Raw genomic sequence first — 19,589 nt, 5'->3', positions numbered from 1 at the left:
CTAGCTCTCTTACACAAAAAGGAATTGCAAATTCCCGGTGACTGTTGGGTTTGTCATGCTTTAGCAGCTAGATGGCAAGCAAAACCTCTGACAGCTGTTGATGTTGTGTTACAAGGGTTCAGGAAAGGCTCTTGGGGTAGGGAAAACCATGGCTCATGTACCATTCCTCTAGGAATGATGATGTTGTTGATTGCTGGTCAACAAATCAGGAATAATGTTTTAGTCACCCCACACCCTAATGTTACCTGTACCGATTCCCACTCAGCCACTAGTAACACGGCATTTGAAGTTCCCCTACAACATGCTGAGACCTGTGTCTGCTCAACATCAACATCAGGTCCTTATCTAGGTCAGTCAAGCTGTGAAACTAGAATATTTGTAAATGCGGCAGCACCAACCAATTGCTCACATAGATGGCCTAATAACACCCTGACAAGATTTGCCTGTCCATTTGGACAACTTTCATCCCAGGCAGGGATAATGTGGTCTTGTGGCAAAAAGGCCTACCATGCCTTGCCACCTTCGTACCAGTGGTCAGGTTGCTGTCATCCATCAATTGTTGCACCTGATACAAAAGTCTTCCATAAGAAGCCTCCCACCACAAACATTGAACCCACCATGCATTTTCGACTCCATAGAGATATAACTGGCATTCCCCGCAAATATGATGGTTATGTTCTAGCTGACCCCTGGACTTCTGCAAATGCAAATATAGGCTGGTCCTTGTTTTTAGGAGGCGGCACTGCTGCAGCCCTGAACAAAATCAATGGACTGGCCTGGTCTGTTCTTTCTCTAGCAAACCAAACTGAAGCAGCCCTCACCTTAATGAATACTGAGATGCATGCAATCAGAACTGCAGTCATTCAACACAGACTTGCTCTTGACATTATTTTGGCTGAAAAAGGGGGTACTTGCAAAATGCTTAATGCCTCTTGTTGCTTTTACATCCCTGACGAATATGAGAACATCACCGACATCATTAAACATATGCAAGATGCTGTTCGAGCCCCGCTTACAGCAGATGATTCATGGTTCTCCTGGCTAAAATCCTGGGGCCAAGAATGGTCCTCATGGTTGCTAACAGTAATTATCCCAGTTGTGTTTATTTTCTTTTTACTCAGCATTCTGATCCCATGCATATTGAGATGGCTAACTAATGTGCTCACTAGTAAGTTGATCCATTCCTCCACATATGTCCATGTGAATATTGACAAGGCCAAACAAACGTTTGCTCCATTTCATGTTCCTAATCTCAACCAGTACCCCAGTTCAGATTCTGACTCTGACGATGATATCTGGTAGATGATCTTTGTTTTCTTTATTTTTTTATTATTTTCTTCCCCTAGACAACCGCCGTGATGATATATTCACTCTGTGAATTAATGTGTTTAGTTGAGATTCTTCCTTTTATTTTTATTTATTTTTTTTTTTTTATTGTTTCTTTATTCACATTTCTACTTGTGTTACTAATGTTTAGTGATTATTGAATAATCAAAAGGGAGGGATTGTGATGGAAAATTTGATCCTTGTATATGCAGCCTAGCCTAAATATTTGTTGTTACTTTAATCTTTAACCCTTGTTGTTAATTCCCTGAAACATCTGTGCCTGTCTCTGCATATCATAGCCTCCCTTAATCTTTGAACTCACTTCCCTGCAGCACCCCACCTATTGTTTCTCACCAATGTGACAATTCCCCTGCCTTTTGCCATTCCATGTTGATGGCTAGACCCTTCCAACACACAACACACCCCAGAAGGTCAGCGGATACTGTATCCAAACCCCTGACCTGTATCCCACACTACAGGAGGTCAGCCTCAAGGTGCGATCAGAAGTATGTCACCTGCCCCACTAGAGACAATAGAACACTGGACTTGTTTTATGCCTTGTTTTATGCCAACACCAAGGAGGCATATTCTGCATCCCCCCTCCCTCCCCTGGGAAGAGCTGACCATAACATAGTCCATCTGCAGACTGTGTACACTCCTGTTGTGCACAGGCAACCGGCGGTCTCACGCAGAGTGAAGAGATGGACCGAGGAGAGTGAGGCTGCTCTCATGGACTGCTTCAACACCACTGTGTGGACAGAGCTTTATGACCCACATGGGGAGGACATTAACACAATAACGGACTGCATAACGGACTATATTAACTTCTGTGTTGAGAACACTGTTCCTTCCAAGAAGGTACGGTGTTTCTCCAACAACAAGCCGTGGATTAACCCTGAAATCAAAGCTCTCCTGAAGGAGAAGAAGAGAGCTTTCAGGTCAGGGAGCATGCTGCACAGAGGGAGCTGAGGAGGAAGATCAGAGAGGGAAAAGCCAGCTACAGGAAGAAGATGGAGGAGCAGCTGCAGCAGCAGAACGTCAGCGGGGTGTGGAGAAGCCTGAAAACCATCTCTGGCTACAACACACCCCACTCACAGGCTGAGGGGGATCAGAAGTGGGTCAATGACCTAAACCTACACTTCAATAGGTTTGATGTAGCACCCACTCCTCCCCCCTTGCAGTCGCACCTCCACTCTCTGACTCCTGGCCTTTGTTCCTCTCCCACAGCCCCCCACACTCTTAGCTTATCACAACATCAAACCACTTCACACCCACACAGTGACACTCATCCCCCACCCCCACCCCTGTCCTTCACAGCAGCCCAGGTGAGAACAGAACTCAGGAAAACCAAGACAAGGAAGGCAGCTGGACCTGATGCCATTAGCTCCAGGCTCCTTAAGTCCTGCGCAGACCAGCTGTGTGGAGTTATGGAGCATGTCTTCAATCTGAGCCTCAAGCTGGGGGTGGTACCACAGCTCTGGAAGACCTCCTGTGTGGTACCAGTGCCTAAAACACCGCACCCCAAAGACCTCAGCAGCTACAGACCAGTGGCTCTGACATCCCACCTCATGAAGACACTGGAGAGACTGGTCCTGAGACACCTCCGCTCCACAGTGGGCTCCTCCATGGGCCTAATGTTGGAGTGGAGGATGCTGTCACCTTCCTGCTACACCGAGCTCTTTCTCACCTGGAGAAGCCCGGCAGCACTGTGAGAATCACCTTCTTTGATTTTTCCAGTGCTTTCAACACCATCCAGCCGGCGATCCTGAAGGACAAACTGGAGCAGACAGGGGTGGACCACCTGCTGTCAGAGTGGATCAGGGACTACCTCACAAACCGACCACAGTTTGTGAGAGCCCAGAACTGTGTGTCTGACCTGCTCACCTGTAACACAGGTGCCCCTCAGGGGACCGTCCTGGCCCCCTTTCTCTTCACCCTCTACACGTCGGACTTCAGACACAACACTGACGGCTGTGTGCTGCAGAAGTTCTCTGATGACACTGCGATTGTTGGTCTCATCAGAGATGACGATGACGCGGAGTACAGAGGACTGACGCAGAACTTTGTGGACTGGTGTCAGCGAAACCACCTCCTGATCAATGCAGGGAAAACCAAGGAGATGGTGGTGGACTTTCGCAGACGACACTCAGCCCCCCCCTTACCGGTGAACATCCAGGGAATGGACATTGAGCAGGTGGACTCTTACAAATACCTGGGTGTTCACCTCAACAACAAACTGGACTGGACTCACAACACAGACGCACTGTACAGGAAGGGCCAGAGCAGGCTCTACCTGCTGAGGAGACTGCGGTCTTTTGGAGTGAAAGGGGCACTCCTGAAGACCTTTTATGACTCTGTGGTGGCATCGGTCATCCTGTACGGTGTGGTCTGCTGGAACAGCAGCATCACTGAGAGGGAGAGGAAGAAGCTGGACAGAGTCATCAGGAAGTCCAGCTCTGTCCTGGGCTGCTCTCTGGACTCAGTGCAGGAGGTGGGTGACAGGAGGGTCCTGGCAAAACTAACATCCATGCTGGACAATGAGTCCCACCCCCTGCAGGACACCCTGTCAGCCCTGCAGAGCAGCTTCAGTGGCAGACTGCTCCACCCTCGGTGTGTGAAGGAGAGATACAGAAGGTCTTTCCTTCCTGCTGCTGTCAGACTCTATAATAAACACTTCTGATAGGAGCAATACTTACACACCACAGTGTGCTTTTATTTTACTGTTATTTATTTAGTTGCACTATGTACAGTTTATATACCATTTCTACCTCCACTCACCTGTGCAATAACTGTTAAATATGTAAACTGTTTATAATGTATATATCTTTTATTCGTAGCCTATTTTATAATGTATATATATTTTTCCTAACTTATCCCTTGCTGTCTGTATGCCGTTGCAAAAATGCAATTTCCCCATTGTGGGACTAATAAAGGTTTCTTAATCTTAAGACAAATGGCTCCGTGACCCACGGGACTCCAGGAAAATATCATTAAGATGTAAATTAACATCCCACATCTCCAGGAAGCCAACTTAAAACTTCAAAGGATAACCAGGAGACAGCGGGTCTATGACCAGCTAGAGGAGGGTGTGACTTGATTAGAAGGGGGGAGGCGGCTGCAGGTATAACTGTGAGATGGTCCCCATGTTCGGGGTCTTTCATTCATTCTGACCGCTAGAGTGTTTTTGATTGACCTTCTTTGCAAAGAATAAATCCTTGTCGGCCGGCAGAAGTCTCTATTTCATTTTTCACCAGAGCAGAAAAGTTTCCACAACAAAGGTCTTCAAGAAAACTCTGCAAGTCCAGACGCCTTGCTTCAATCTTCTCTACGTATGTCCATGAAAGCTGTTGCTGACCTGGATGACTAAGAATCTTCATCAAACCAAATCTGTATAGGAGGAACTGCAGCCTTGTAGAATACAACCTAAATAAAAACTGGTCGAGCTAGCCAGGAGTCGAACCTAGAATCTTCTGATCCGTAGTCAGACGCGTTATCCATTGCGCCAAGGCTAGCGCCCATGTGTCGACGTTGATGCCACAAATCGCGCCGAGAGCGCCGGTTCGAATCCCGCTAGGTGCGTTAATATTTTGCACTGAAATTACGCGAAACATATCGGTCGTTGTATGACATTTTACCGAGGTGACGTTATAATTAAAAACAAAGCGAAAGGAGAGTGATGCACACCGTTTGTATGTGACAAATTTCACGTGTCATTTGCTGTAATAGTCCAATTGCACATGCATGCATTGAATGGGATAAATGCAATCTGCTCGCTGTTTAGCTAATATGGAAAGAGCTTGAGAGGAACAGGATTGCATACAATAATTGTATCCTTAGTAACAAGCTGTAATGTGTTAATCTGCATTTTTCTTAACATCCTTTTTTGTATACCGACCTTGTCTGCAATATAAGGCTCATCAATGGCTCCAGACTCTTGATTAACCCCCACAAACCCAAATATATAAGAACAATGGAAAAAAAACCTTTTAGGTGTTATTACCATTTCAGTAACTTTTTGGGGGGAATATTGCTCACATTGAGCACATGTAAAGGACCAGTAGGAGTTTATTTGCAGTCTTTACTGCTCATAAAGCCTCTTAATATTAGTCTAAATTCATATTTGGATAAACATAATTTTTTATCAAAGTATTTTGTGAAATTAAATGGTATTTACAAACACTGAAATCAGACTGTATTTACAAATCCTGTAAAAACCGAACAAAAGCTTTTGTAATGTTTATAGCCTCATTTAATTGTGATAAAGGCAGATTCACAGTTTTAAGAATCCACACATTCCAGAGGTCAAACAATACTGTCTGGCAGACCTGTTGTTCAATCTACTATCATTCTATGAAGCTGTACATGCCCAACTACCTGAACATTATCATTAACTGAATTACACAGAGGGGGAAACTGATACCAAAAGAATGTGTTTGTTTACACTATATACACACTGATATACACTGCAGCAAAGATGCTGCGCTGGTGGCAGGATGCTGCAGTGAAGCAGATGCCGGGCTGGCCTCAAGATTCAGAGAAGAGATGGGGGTCTGTCTCCCCCAAACACCAGCTGCCTTTTAAACCTGGCCATTCTGCTGTATTGGCTGGCACGGTAAAGCTGTGCAGGTTGTCCCCTGCAGCCATGGTCAAGAGAGCTTCTCTCTGAGGTGTGGATGGCTTTGGAGACTCAATGGCTTGCTGAAGCACCTCGGTCTCCCGAGCCCGACTCTGCTTGTTGTACCTGAAAAAAACAACAACAACAAAACAGTAGTTTTACAGAAGCAATATATTCCACAAATACAGCTGACATGGTTCACATACTTCATGATTTACTCACCGTCATGCCAGCATTGCTGTGTTCACCTCAGGCAGCTGGATGGTGGTCTCAGCCATCACACAGGCTTTGTTGACAACACACTGGTGTATGCTGATGAAGAGTCTCAGTCATCCAGGTCATAATCATAGAGATGATTGAAGCAAGGCAAGGACTTGTAGAGTTTTCTTGAATGGAGTCGAACAGGTCTGGCTGCCCTTGGGACCCGATGAAACACCTGGAAAATTAAGGCAGTGTGAAATATAGCAGTAAAAGATAAGTGTACATGCTAGTTTGAAAAATAATGACCAGATATTACAGTAGCTGTCTTATAATTCACAATTATAAAGCCTGCAGTGAGTGGAGGTGCTGTGGCAGATGTACCAGTGAGTGGAGGAGCATCCAGCAAGGGGACAGTGCCGTCCTCAAACTCCTCTGGCTCCAGCAAAGCGTAGCCTGTCTGGTCATATAGATACTCCACCCCATAAGCTCTCCTGAAAATCATACACACAAACAATCATACACATCAAATCATATGTCATGTACTAATATATGCACTAAACCTAAATACAAATGAGTTTTTCCAGACATTAGGAAACTGTACCAGTGTATTTCCTTGGTGGTGTGTAGTCCACCAGCTTCAGGATCCATGTCTGTCAGTAACTAGTCCTAAAAGAACAACAATAGAAGAACAAGGAGGAGAAGCATAATGTTTATCAGAACACTAAGAGAGAGTTCCTCACTTTAACACAAAACAATAATTTAATTATAACAACTACATGATCATAGGATATTGAAAACCAATACAGTGATGCTATGACACAGTAATACTACACTACACTGCAGTAATAAAAGTCCATTGAAAGTTACGCTAACTGAAGACAAAGAGAGAGCTAACTAAAGCTAACAATAACAAGAGGCTTGTCTGTAGCTGATTAGCCGAAGCTAACGCTGTAAATGGAAATGTTTGCTAAAACACACTAAATGTAGCGTTCTCCCAGTCAAATGCTTTATAGGTGTAAACAACACAGAGGCCAGTCTATGATCAATTATTCCATCTGAGCCGTCGGTAACTGTGAATTTATCCTAGCCAGTAGAGCACCGGCTAGGTACGTTCATACATACATTGCTACACAAACGTAGCGCTTTACAATCACATACCAGCATGTGCACAACGACACTCACTCACCGACACGTCGGAATCTCCGGTAGAAATTAATCTTGCAGACGGTTACTGGGGTAAATTATCCTGATAGCCGTCCACGGCGACGTAGCTCGGTAAAAGGCAATGACGAAGCCATAGCAACAGCGTCGTGACCGGGCCACATCCGCCTCAAGCAGTGGTCCGAGCTGTGATTGGCCGGCTCGTTGCCAGGGGCGGGGGCTGGCGAATCGTGGTAGAGGGCAGCTCTGTCATTGGTCAATTCGTGGTCAATTCGTGGTAGCACTCGGCCTCGTGGTTGGCCGTCGGCGGAGGTAGGCGGGAGCTGGCGAATCGTGGTAGAGGGCGGCTCCGTCATTGGTCAATTCGTGGTAGATTCGTGGTAGCACTCGGCCTCGCGATTGGCTGTAGGAGGAGGCGGCTTGCTCGACACACGGGCGGCCGGAGGCGCCACTAGCCCCCATGAGACTGTATAATAACAGCTGTTGCACGGCAGCACCACACCATATAATTCCTCTTTTACAATATCTGCAAATAGTTTTGTGATGTGCAGTCACCAGTAATTACTTTCCATGGAACCTCTAGAACTCATAGCAGTACAGAGATGCAGGTGACATCTACAGCAGTGATCATGCAGTGGTTTTTATTCTGCATTGTGATCACAGCAACTCTGTTTTGATTTGAGGTCATGGCAGGCTCAGGTAAACTTGATGGCTTTGCTCAAGCTAGGCTTATTCAAACCCTCAAACCAAAGTTCACCTCAAAGAGAAAGGACACTCCTTTGAGGACAACAATGTTCGCATCCTAGACAGAGAGGAAAGATGGTTTGAAAGAGGAGTCATGGAACCCACCTATGTTAAGCTGAAAAAACCTTCCCTTAACAGAGGTGGTGGTCTCAGACGTCATCTTTCTACCACATACAATGCAGTGCTTCCATCCATTCCCAGGAAGTTTCACTCCAAGTCACATGCTCACAGCAAGAACAAAGGGCTGCCTACCAGTCCCCCTCCGGCAGTCTCATAGTCGTTAGCCAGTCGTTAGACACACCTGGCACAGTCAGCCAGATCATCACAGGTAATCATGGAACCAGGACAAGGACAAGACTCAGCTGTTCACCTCCACCTCAAAGAGAAAGGACACTCCTTTGAGGACAACAATGTTCACAGCCAGATCATCACAGGTAATTATGGAAACATTTAGTTTGTAAGTTTTACCCAGACCCACCCACTGAGGTCTGCAACCACATATAAACCATGTTTCCCTACCAAACAGTTAGAACTGATGGAGCTGTTTGGATGAGAAGCGAAAGGTCTTCAAGAAAACTCTGCAAGTCCAGACGCCTTGCTTCAATCTTCTCTACGTATGTCCATGAAAGCTGTTGCTGACCTGGATGACTAAGAATCTTCATCAAACCAAATCTGTATAGGAGGAACTGCAGCCTTGTAGAATACAACCTAAATAAAAACTGGTCGAGCTAGCCAGGAGTCGAACCTAGAATCTTCTGATCCGTAGTCAGACGCGTTATCCATTGCGCCACTAGCCCCCATGAGACTGTATAATAACAGCTGTTGCACGGCAGCATCACACCATATAATTCCTCTTTTACAATATCTGCAAATAGTTTTGTGATGTGCAGTCACCAGTAATTACTTTCCATGGAACCTCTAGAACTCATAGCAGTACAGAGATGCAGGTGACATCTACAGCAGTGATCATGCAGTGGTTTTTATTCTGCATTGTGATCACAGCAACTCTGTTTGATTTGAGGTCATGGCAGGCTCAGGTAAACTTGATGGCTTTGCTCAAGCTAGGCTTATTCAAACCCTCAAACCAAAGTTCACTCAAGAGGACACCAGGGACAACAATCTGGCCTTTTGGACTGGACAGTCCATATTGAGAAGGGTAGCAGCCTCAATGTGGAGGTGTAGAGGATCCTACTCACCGGTACTTACTGTTTGATTCCTACCACCCACTGGAACATAAGATGGGAGTCATCAGCACCCTGCAGGACACCAGGGACAACAATCTGGCCTTTTGGACTGGACAGTCCATATTGAGAAGGGTAGCAGCCTCAATGTGGAGGTGTAGAGGATCCTACTCACCGGTACTTACTGTTTGATTCCTACCACCCACTGGAACATAAGATGGGAGTCATCAGCACCCTGCAGCACAGAGCACAAACTGTACCTACCAGCTTCAGAGGGGAAGAAGAAGGAGCAACATCACATCAGGAAGACTCTAAAAACATGTGGCTATCCCAACTGGGCACTCATAAAAGCCAAAAAAGAAGACCCACCAACAGCAGGAAGAAGGACAACAACCGGCAGAGGAAGAACACTGCGTTCTATATGTGTCAGGAGTATCAGAGAAACTCTGTAGGATCTTCAACAACCATGACATCCCGGTCCATTTCAAACCGATGACAACACTGAGACACAAACTGGTTCACCCGAAGGATAAAACTCGCATGGAGAAACACAGCAATGTGATATATGCAGTCCAGTGCAGTGAGGAATGTCCTGATCTGTACATTGGAGAAACTAAACAACCACTCCACAGAAGAATGGCTCAGCACAGGAGAGCCATCTCCTCAGGACAAGACTCAGCTGATCACCTCCACCTCAAAGAGAAAGGACACTCCTTTGAGGACAACAATGTTCGCATCCTAGACAGAGAGGAAAGATGGTTTGAAAGAGGAGTCATGGAACCCACCTATGTTAAGCTGAAAAAACCTTCCCTTAACAGAGGTGGTGGTCTCAGACGTCATCTTTCTACCACATACAATGCAGTGCTTCCATCCATTCCCAGGAAGTTTCACTCCAAGTCACATGCTCACAGCAAGAACAAAGGGCTGCCTACCAGTCCCCCTCCGGCAGTCTCATAGTCGTTAGCCAGTCGTTAGACACACCTGGCACAGTCAGCCAGATCATCACAGGTAATCATGGAACCAGGACAAGGACAAGACTCAGCTGTTCACCTCCACCTCAAAGAGAAAGGACACTCCTTTGAGGACAACAATGTTCACAGCCAGATCATCACAGGTAATTATGGAAACATTTAGTTTGTAAGTTTTACCCAGACCCACCCACTGAGGTCTGCAACCACATATAAACCATGTTTCCCTACCAAACAGTTAGAACTGATGGAGCTGTTTGGATGAGAAGCGAAAGGTCTTCAAGAAAACTCTGCAAGTCCAGACGCCTTGCTTCAATCTTCTCTACGTATGTCCATGAAAGCTGTTGCTGACCTGGATGACTAAGAATCTTCATCAAACCAAATCTGTATAGGAGGAACTGCAGCCTTGTAGAATACAACCTAAATAAAAACTGGTCGAGCTAGCCAGGAGTCGAACCTAGAATCTTCTGATCCGTAGTCAGACGCGTTATCCATTGCGCCACTAGCCCCCATGAGACTGTATAATAACAGCTGTTGCACGGCAGCATCACACCATATAATTCCTCTTTTACAATATCTGCAAATAGTTTTGTGATGTGCAGTCACCAGTAATTACTTTCCATGGAACCTCTAGAACTCATAGCAGTACAGAGATGCAGGTGACATCTACAGCAGTGATCATGCAGTGGTTTTTATTCTGCATTGTGATCACAGCAACTCTGTTTTGATTTGAGGTCATGGCAGGCTCAGGTAAACTTGATGGCTTTGCTCAAGCTAGGCTTATTCAAACCCTCAAACCAAAGTTCACTCAAGAGGACACCAGGGACAACAATCTGGCCTTTTGGACTGGACAGTCCATATTGAGAAGGGTAGCAGCCTCAATGTGGAGGTGTAGAGGATCCTACTCACCGGTACTTACTGTTTGATTCCTACCACCCACTGGAACATAAGATGGGAGTCATCAGCACCCTGCAGCACAGAGCACAAACTGTACCTACCAGCTTCAGAGGGGAAGAAGAAGGAGCAACATCACATCAGGAAGACTCTAAAAGCATGTGGCTAACCCAACTGGGCACTCATAAAAGCCAAAAAAGAAGACCCACCAACAGCAGGAAGAAGGACAACAACCGGCAGAGGAAGAACACTGCGTTCTATATGTGTCAGGAGTATCAGAGAAACTCTGTAGGATCTTCAACAACCATGACATCCCGGTCCATTTCAAACCGATGACAACACTGAGACACAAACTGGTTCACCCGAAGGATAAAACTCGCATGGAGAAACACAGCAATGTGATATATGCAGTCCAGTGCAGTGAGGAATGTCCTGATCTGTACATTGGAGAAACTAAACAACCACTCCACAGAAGAATGGCTCAGCACAGGAGAGCCATCTCCTCAGGACAAGACTCAGCTGATCACCTCCACCTCAAAGAGAAAGGACACTCCTTTGAGGACAACAATGTTCGCATCCTAGACAGAGAGGAAAGATGGTTTGAAAGAGGAGTCATGGAACCCACCTATGTTAAGCTGAAAAAACCTTCCCTTAACAGAGGTGGTGGTCTCAGACGTCATCTTTCTACCACATACAATGCAGTGCTTCCATCCATTCCCAGGAAGTTTCACTCCAAGTCACATGCTCACAGCAAGAACAAAGGGCTGCCTACCAGTCCCCCTCCGGCAGTCTCATAGTCGTTAGCCAGTCGTTAGACACACCTGGCACAGTCAGCCAGATCATCACAGGTAATCATGGAACCAGGACAAGGACAAGACTCAGCTGTTCACCTCCACCTCAAAGAGAAAGGACACTCCTTTGAGGACAACAATGTTCACAGCCAGATCATCACAGGTAATTATGGAAACATTTAGTTTGTAAGTTTTACCCAGACCCACCCACTGATGTCTGCAACCACATATAAACCATGTTTCCCTACCAAACAGTTAGAACTGATGGAGCTGTTTGGATGAGAAGCGAAAGGTCTTCAAGAAAACTCTGCAAGTCCAGACGCCTTGCTTCAATCTTCTCTACGTATGTCCATGAAAGCTGTTGCTGACCTGGATGACTAAGAATCTTCATCAAACCAAATCTGTATAGGAGGAACTGCAGCCTTGTAGAATACAACCTAAATAAAAACTGGTCGAGCTAGCCAGGAGTCGAACCTAGAATCTTCTGATCCGTAGTCAGACGCGTTATCCATTGCGCCACTAGCCCCCATGAGACTGTATAATAACAGCTGTTGCACGGCAGCATCACACCATATAATTCCTCTTTTACAATATCTGCAAATAGTTTTGTGATGTGCAGTCACCAGTAATTACTTTCCATGGAACCTCTAGAACTCATAGCAGTACAGAGATGCAGGTGACATCTACAGCAGTGATCATGCAGTGGTTTTTATTCTGCATTGTGATCACAGCAACTCTGTTTTGATTTGAGGTCATGGCAGGCTCAGGTAAACTTGATGGCTTTGCTCAAGCTAGGCTTATTCAAACCCTCAAACCAAAGTTCACTCAAGAGGACACCAGGGACAACAATCTGGCCTTTTGGACTGGACAGTCCATATTGAGAAGGGTAGCAGCCTCAATGTGGAGGTGTAGAGGATCCTACTCACCGGTACTTACTGTTTGATTCCTACCACCCACTGGAACATAAGATGGGAGTCATCAGCACCCTGCAGGACACCAGGGACAACAATCTGGCCTTTTGGACTGGACAACTGGGCACTCATAAAAGCCAAAAAAGAAGACCCACCAACAGCAGGAAGAAGGACAACAACCGGCAGAGGAAGAACACTGCGTTCTATATGTGTCAGGAGTATCAGAGAAACTCTGTAGGATCTTCAACAACCATGACATCCCGGTCCATTTCAAACCGATGACAACACTGAGACACAAACTGGTTCACCCGAAGGATAAAACTCGCATGGAGAAACACAGCAATGTGATATATGCAGTCCAGTGCAGTGAGGAATGTCCTGATCTGTACATTGGAGAAACTAAACAACCACTCCACAGAAGAATGGCTCAGCACAGGAGAGCCATCTCCTCAGGACAAGACTCAGCTGATCACCTCCACCTCAAAGAGAAAGGACACTCCTTTGAGGACAACAATGTTCGCATCCTAGACAGAGAGGAAAGATGGTTTGAAAGAGGAGTCATGGAACCCACCTATGTTAAGCTGAAAAAACCTTCCCTTAACAGAGGTGGTGGTCTCAGACGTCATCTTTCTACCACATACAATGCAGTGCTTCCATCCATTCCCAGGAAGTTTCACTCCAAGTCACATGCTCACAGCAAGAACAAAGGGCTGCCTACCAGTCCCCCTCCGGCAGTCTCATAGTCGTTAGCCAGTCGTTAGACACACCTGGCACAGTCAGCCAGATCATCACAGGTAATCATGGAACCAGGACAAGGACAAGACTCAGCTGTTCACCTCCACCTCAAAGAGAAAGGACACTCCTTTGAGGACAACAATGTTCACAGCCAGATCATCACAGGTAATTATGGAAACATTTAGTTTGTAAGTTTTACCCAGACCCACCCACTGAGGTCTGCAACCACATATAAACCATGTTTCCCTACCAAACAGTTAGAACTGATGGAGCTGTTTGGATGAGAAGCGAAAGGTCTTCAAGAAAACTCTGCAAGTCCAGACGCCTTGCTTCAATCTTCTCTACGTATGTCCATGAAAGCTGTTGCTGACCTGGATGACTAAGAATCTTCATCAAACCAAATCTGTATAGGAGGAACTGCAGCCTTGTAGAATACAACCTAAATAAAAACTGGTCGAGCTAGCCAGGAGTCGAACCTAGAATCTTCTGATCCGTAGTCAGACGCGTTATCCATTGCGCCACTAGCCCCCATGAGACTGTATAATAACAGCTGTTGCACGGCAGCACCACACCATATAATTCCTCTTACAATATCTGCAAATAGTTTTGTGATGTGCAGTCACCAGTAATTACTTTCCATGGAACCTCTAGAACTCATAGCAGTACAGAGATGCAGGTGACATCTACAGCAGTGATCATGCAGTGGTTTTTATTCTGCATTGTGATCACAGCAACTCTGTTTTGATTTGAGGTCATGGCAGGCTCAGGTAAACTTGATGGCTTTGCTCAAGCTAGGCTTATTCAAACCCTCAAACCAAAGTTCACTCAAGAGGACACCAGGGACAACAATCTGGCCTTTTGGACTGGACAGTCCATATTGAGAAGGGTAGCAGCCTCAATGTGGAGGTGTAGAGGATCCTACTCACCGGTACTTACTGTTTGATTCCTACCACCCACTGGAACATAAGATGGGAGTCATCAGCACCCTGCAGCACAGAGCACAAACTGTACCTACCAGCTTCAGAGGGGAAGAAGAAGGAGCAACATCACATCAGGAAGACTCTAAAAACATGTGGCTAACCCAACTGGGCACTCATAAAAGCCAAAAAAGAAGACCCACCAACAGCAGGAAGAAGGACAACAACCGGCAGAGGAAGAACACTGCGTTCTATATGTGTCAGGAGTATCAGAGAAACTCTGTAGGATCTTCAACAACCATGACATCCCGGTCCATTTCAAACCGATGACAACACTGAGACACAAACTGGTTCACCCGAAGGATAAAACTCGCATGGAGAAACACAGCAATGTGATATATGCAGTCCAGTGCAGTGAGGAATGTCCTGATCTGTACATTGGAGAAACTAAACAACCACTCCACAGAAGAATGGCTCAGCACAGGAGAGCCATCTCCTCAGGACAAGACTCAGCTGATCACCTCCACCTCAAAGAGAAAGGACACTCCTTTGAGGACAACAATGTTCGCATCCTAGACAGAGAGGAAAGATGGTTTGAAAGAGGAGTCATGGAACCCACCTATGTTAAGCTGAAAAAACCTTCCCTTAACAGAGGTGGTGGTCTCAGACGTCATCTTTCTACCACATACAATGCAGTGCTTCCATCCATTCCCAGGAAGTTTCACTCCAAGTCACATGCTCACAGCAAGAACAAAGGGCTGCCTACCAGTCCCCCTCCGGCAGTCTCATAGTCGTTAGCCAGTCGTTAGACACACCTGGCACAGTCAGCCAGATCATCACAGGTAATCATGGAACCAGGACAAGGACAAGACTCAGCTGTTCACCTCCACCTCAAAGAGAAAGGACACTCCTTTGAGGACAACAATGTTCACAGCCAGATCATCACAGGTAATTATGGAAACATTTAGTTTGTAAGTTTTACCCAGACCCACCCACTGATGTCTGCAACCACATATAAACCATGTTTCCCTACCAAACAGTTAGAACTGATGGAGCTGTTTGGATGAGAAGCGAAAGGTCTTCAAGAAAACTCTGCAAGTCCAGACGCCTTGCTTCAATCTTCTCTACGTATGTCCATGAAAGCTGTTGCTGACCTGGATGACTAAGAATCTTCATCAAACCAAATCTGTATAGGAGGAACTGCAGCCTTGTAGAATACAACCTAAATAAAAACTGGTCGAGCTAGCCAGGAGTCGAACCTAGAATCTTCTGATCCGTAGTCAGACGCGTTATCCATTGCGCCACTAGCCCCCATGAGACTGTATAATAACAGCTGTTGCACGGCAGCATCACACCATATAATTCCTCTTTTACAATATCTGCAAATAGTTTTGTGATGTGCAGTCACCAGTAATTACTTTCCATGGAACCTCTAGAACTCATAGCAGTACAGAGATGCAGGTGACATCTACAGCAGTGATCATGCAGTGGTTTTTATTCTGCATTGTGATCACAGCAACTCTGTTTGATTTGAGGTCATGGCAGGCTCAGGTAAACTTGATGGCTTTGCTCAAGCTAGGCTTATTCAAACCCTCAAACCAAAGTTCACTCAAGAGGACACCAGGGACAACAATCTGGCCTTTTGGACTGGACAGTCCATATTGAGAAGGGTAGCAGCCTCAATGTGGAGGTGTAGAGGATCCTACTCACCGGTACTTACTGTTTGATTCCTACCACCCACTGGAACATAAGATGGGAGTCATCAGCACCCTGCAGGACACCAGGGACAACAATCTGGCCTTTTGGACTGGACAGTCCATATTGAGAAGGGTAGCAGCCTCAATGTGGAGGTGTAGAGGATCCTACTCACCGGTACTTACTGTTTGATTCCTACCACCCACTGGAACATAAGATGGGAGTCATCAGCACCCTGCAGCACAGAGCACAAACTGTACCTACCAGCTTCAGAGGGGAAGAAGAAGGAGCAACATCACATCAGGAAGACTCTAAAAACATGTGGCTATCCCAACTGGGCACTCATAAAAGCCAAAAAAGAAGACCCACCAACAGCAGGAAGAAGGACAACAACCGGCAGAGGAAGAACACTGCGTTCTATATGTGTCAGGAGTATCAGAGAAACTCTGTAGGATCTTCAACAACCATGACATCCCGGTCCATTTCAAACCGATGACAACACTGAGACACAAACTGGTTCACCCGAAGGATAAAACTCGCATGGAGAAACACAGCAATGTGATATATGCAGTCCAGTGCAGTGAGGAATGTCCTGATCTGTACATTGGAGAAACTAAACAACCACTCCACAGAAGAATGGCTCAGCACAGGAGAGCCATCTCCTCAGGACAAGACTCAGCTGATCACCTCCACCTCAAAGAGAAAGGACACTCCTTTGAGGACAACAATGTTCGCATCCTAGACAGAGAGGAAAGATGGTTTGAAAGAGGAGTCATGGAACCCACCTATGTTAAGCTGAAAAAACCTTCCCTTAACAGAGGTGGTGGTCTCAGACGTCATCTTTCTACCACATACAATGCAGTGCTTCCATCCATTCCCAGGAAGTTTCACTCCAAGTCACATGCTCACAGCAAGAACAAAGGGCTGCCTACCAGTCCCCCTCCGGCAGTCTCATAGTCGTTAGCCAGTCGTTAGACACACCTGGCACAGTCAGCCAGATCATCACAGGTAATCATGGAACCAGGACAAGGACAAGACTCAGCTGTTCACCTCCACCTCAAAGAGAAAGGACACTCCTTTGAGGACAACAATGTTCACAGCCAGATCATCACAGGTAATTATGGAAACATTTAGTTTGTAAGTTTTACCCAGACCCACCCACTGAGGTCTGCAACCACATATAAACCATGTTTCCCTACCAAACAGTTAGAACTGATGGAGCTGTTTGGATGAGAAGCGAAAGGTCTTCAAGAAAACTCTGCAAGTCCAGACGCCTTGCTTCAATCTTCTCTACGTATGTCCATGAAAGCTGTTGCTGACCTGGATGACTAAGAATCTTCATCAAACCAAATCTGTATAGGAGGAACTGCAGCCTTGTAGAATACAACCTAAATAAAAACTGGTCGAGCTAGCCAGGAGTCGAACCTAGAATCTTCTGATCCGTAGTCAGACGCGTTATCCATTGCGCCACTAGCCCCCATGAGACTGTATAATAACAGCTGTTGCACGGCAGCACCACACCATATAATTCCTCTTACAATATCTGCAAATAGTTTTGTGATGTGCAGTCACCAGTAATTACTTTCCATGGAACCTCTAGAACTCATAGCAGTACAGAGATGCAGGTGACATCTACAGCAGTGATCATGCAGTGGTTTTTATTCTGCATTGTGATCACAGCAACTCTGTTTTGATTTGAGGTCATGGCAGGCTCAGGTAAACTTGATGGCTTTGCTCAAGCTAGGCTTATTCAAACCCTCAAACCAAAGTTCACTCAAGAGGACACCAGGGACAACAATCTGGCCTTTTGGACTGGACAGTCCATATTGAGAAGGGTAGCAGCCTCAATGTGGAGGTGTAGAGGATCCTACTCACCGGTACTTACTGTTTGATTCCTACCACCCACTGGAACATAAGATGGGAGTCATCAGCACCCTGCAGCACAGAGCACAAACTGTACCTACCAGCTTCAGAGGGGAAGAAGAAGGAGCAACATCACATCAGGAAGACTCTAAAAACATGTGGCTAACCCAACTGGGCACTCATAAAAGCCAAAAAAGAAGACCCACCAACAGCAGGAAGAAGGACAACAACCGGCAGAGGAAGAACACTGCGTTCTATATGTGTCAGGAGTATCAGAGAAACTCTGTAGGATCTTCAACAACCATGACATCCCGGTCCATTTCAAACCGATGACAACACTGAGACACAAACTGGTTCACCCGAAGGATAAAACTCGCATGGAGAAACACAGCAATGTGATATATGCAGTCCAGTGCAGTGAGGAATGTCCTGATCTGTACATTGGAGAAACTAAACAACCACTCCACAGAAGAATGGCTCAGCACAGGAGAGCCATCTCCTCAGGACAAGACTCAGCTGATCACCTCCACCTCAAAGAGAAAGGACACTCCTTTGAGGACAACAATGTTCGCATCCTAGACAGAGAGGAAAGATGGTTTGAAAGAGGAGTCATGGAACCCACCTATGTTAAGCTGAAAAAACCTTCCCTTAACAGAGGTGGTGGTCTCAGACGTCATCTTTCTACCACATACAATGCAGTGCTTCCATCCATTCCCAGGAAGTTTCACTCCAAGTCACATGCTCACAGCAAGAACAAAGGGCTGCCTACCAGTCCCCCTCCGGCAGTCTCATAGTCGTTAGCCAGTCGTTAGACACACCTGGCACAGTCAGCCAGATCATCACAGGTAATCATGGAACCAGGACAAGGACAAGACTCAGCTGTTCACCTCCACCTCAAAGAGAAAGGACACTCCTTTGAGGACAACAATGTTCACAGCCAGATCATCACAGGTAATTATGGAAACATTTAGTTTGTAAGTTTTACCCAGACCCACCCACTGATGTCTGCAACCACATATAAACCATGTTTCCCTACCAAACAGTTAGAACTGATGGAGCTGTTTGGATGAGAAGCGAAAGGTCTTCAAGAAAACTCTGCAAGTCCAGACGCCTTGCTTCAATCTTCTCTACGTATGTCCATGAAAGCTGTTGCTGACCTGGATGACTAAGAATCTTCATCAAACCAAATCTGTATAGGAGGAACTGCAGCCTTGTAGAATACAACCTAAATAAAAACTGGTCGAGCTAGCCAGGAGTCGAACCTAGAATCTTCTGATCCGTAGTCAGACGCGTTATCCATTGCGCCACTAGCCCCCATGAGACTGTATAATAACAGCTGTTGCACGGCAGCATCACACCATATAATTCCTCTTTTACAATATCTGCAAATAGTTTTGTGATGTGCAGTCACCAGTAATTACTTTCCATGGAACCTCTAGAACTCATAGCAGTACAGAGATGCAGGTGACATCTACAGCAGTGATCATGCAGTGGTTTTTATTCTGCATTGTGATCACAGCAACTCTGTTTTGATTTGAGGTCATGGCAGGCTCAGGTAAACTTGATGGCTTTGCTCAAGCTAGGCTT

General features: G+C 45.9%; 7 non-coding genes across 7 annotated transcripts; all 7 read right to left on the bottom strand.

Moving 5' to 3' along the window:
- Positions 1-8,771: 8,771 nt before the first annotated feature.
- Positions 8,772-8,844, bottom strand: trnar-acg (transfer RNA arginine (anticodon ACG)). The gene has a single exon. It is a non-coding gene; the product is annotated as a tRNA-Arg (tRNA).
- A 1,788-nt stretch (positions 8,845-10,632) lies between these two features.
- trnar-acg (transfer RNA arginine (anticodon ACG)) lies at positions 10,633-10,705 on the bottom strand. Its single transcript has one exon. It is a non-coding gene; the product is annotated as a tRNA-Arg (tRNA).
- A 1,629-nt stretch (positions 10,706-12,334) lies between these two features.
- Positions 12,335-12,407, bottom strand: trnar-acg (transfer RNA arginine (anticodon ACG)). Its single transcript has one exon. It is a non-coding gene; the product is annotated as a tRNA-Arg (tRNA).
- Positions 12,408-13,982: 1,575 nt separating this feature from the next.
- trnar-acg (transfer RNA arginine (anticodon ACG)) lies at positions 13,983-14,055 on the bottom strand. The gene has a single exon. It is a non-coding gene; the product is annotated as a tRNA-Arg (tRNA).
- Positions 14,056-15,682: 1,627 nt separating this feature from the next.
- Positions 15,683-15,755, bottom strand: trnar-acg (transfer RNA arginine (anticodon ACG)). The gene has a single exon. It is a non-coding gene; the product is annotated as a tRNA-Arg (tRNA).
- A 1,788-nt stretch (positions 15,756-17,543) lies between these two features.
- trnar-acg (transfer RNA arginine (anticodon ACG)) lies at positions 17,544-17,616 on the bottom strand. The gene has a single exon. It is a non-coding gene; the product is annotated as a tRNA-Arg (tRNA).
- A 1,627-nt stretch (positions 17,617-19,243) lies between these two features.
- Positions 19,244-19,316, bottom strand: trnar-acg (transfer RNA arginine (anticodon ACG)). The gene has a single exon. It is a non-coding gene; the product is annotated as a tRNA-Arg (tRNA).
- Between the last annotated feature and the right edge of the window lie 273 nt (positions 19,317-19,589).

This window comes from Parambassis ranga, chromosome 2 (genome assembly GCF_900634625.1).
Source record: "Parambassis ranga chromosome 2, fParRan2.1, whole genome shotgun sequence".
NCBI classification, from domain to species: Eukaryota; Metazoa; Chordata; class Actinopteri; family Ambassidae; genus Parambassis; species Parambassis ranga.
The sequence above is the reverse complement of the archived record's forward strand: the minus strand, read 5'-3'. Positions and strand labels throughout refer to the sequence as shown.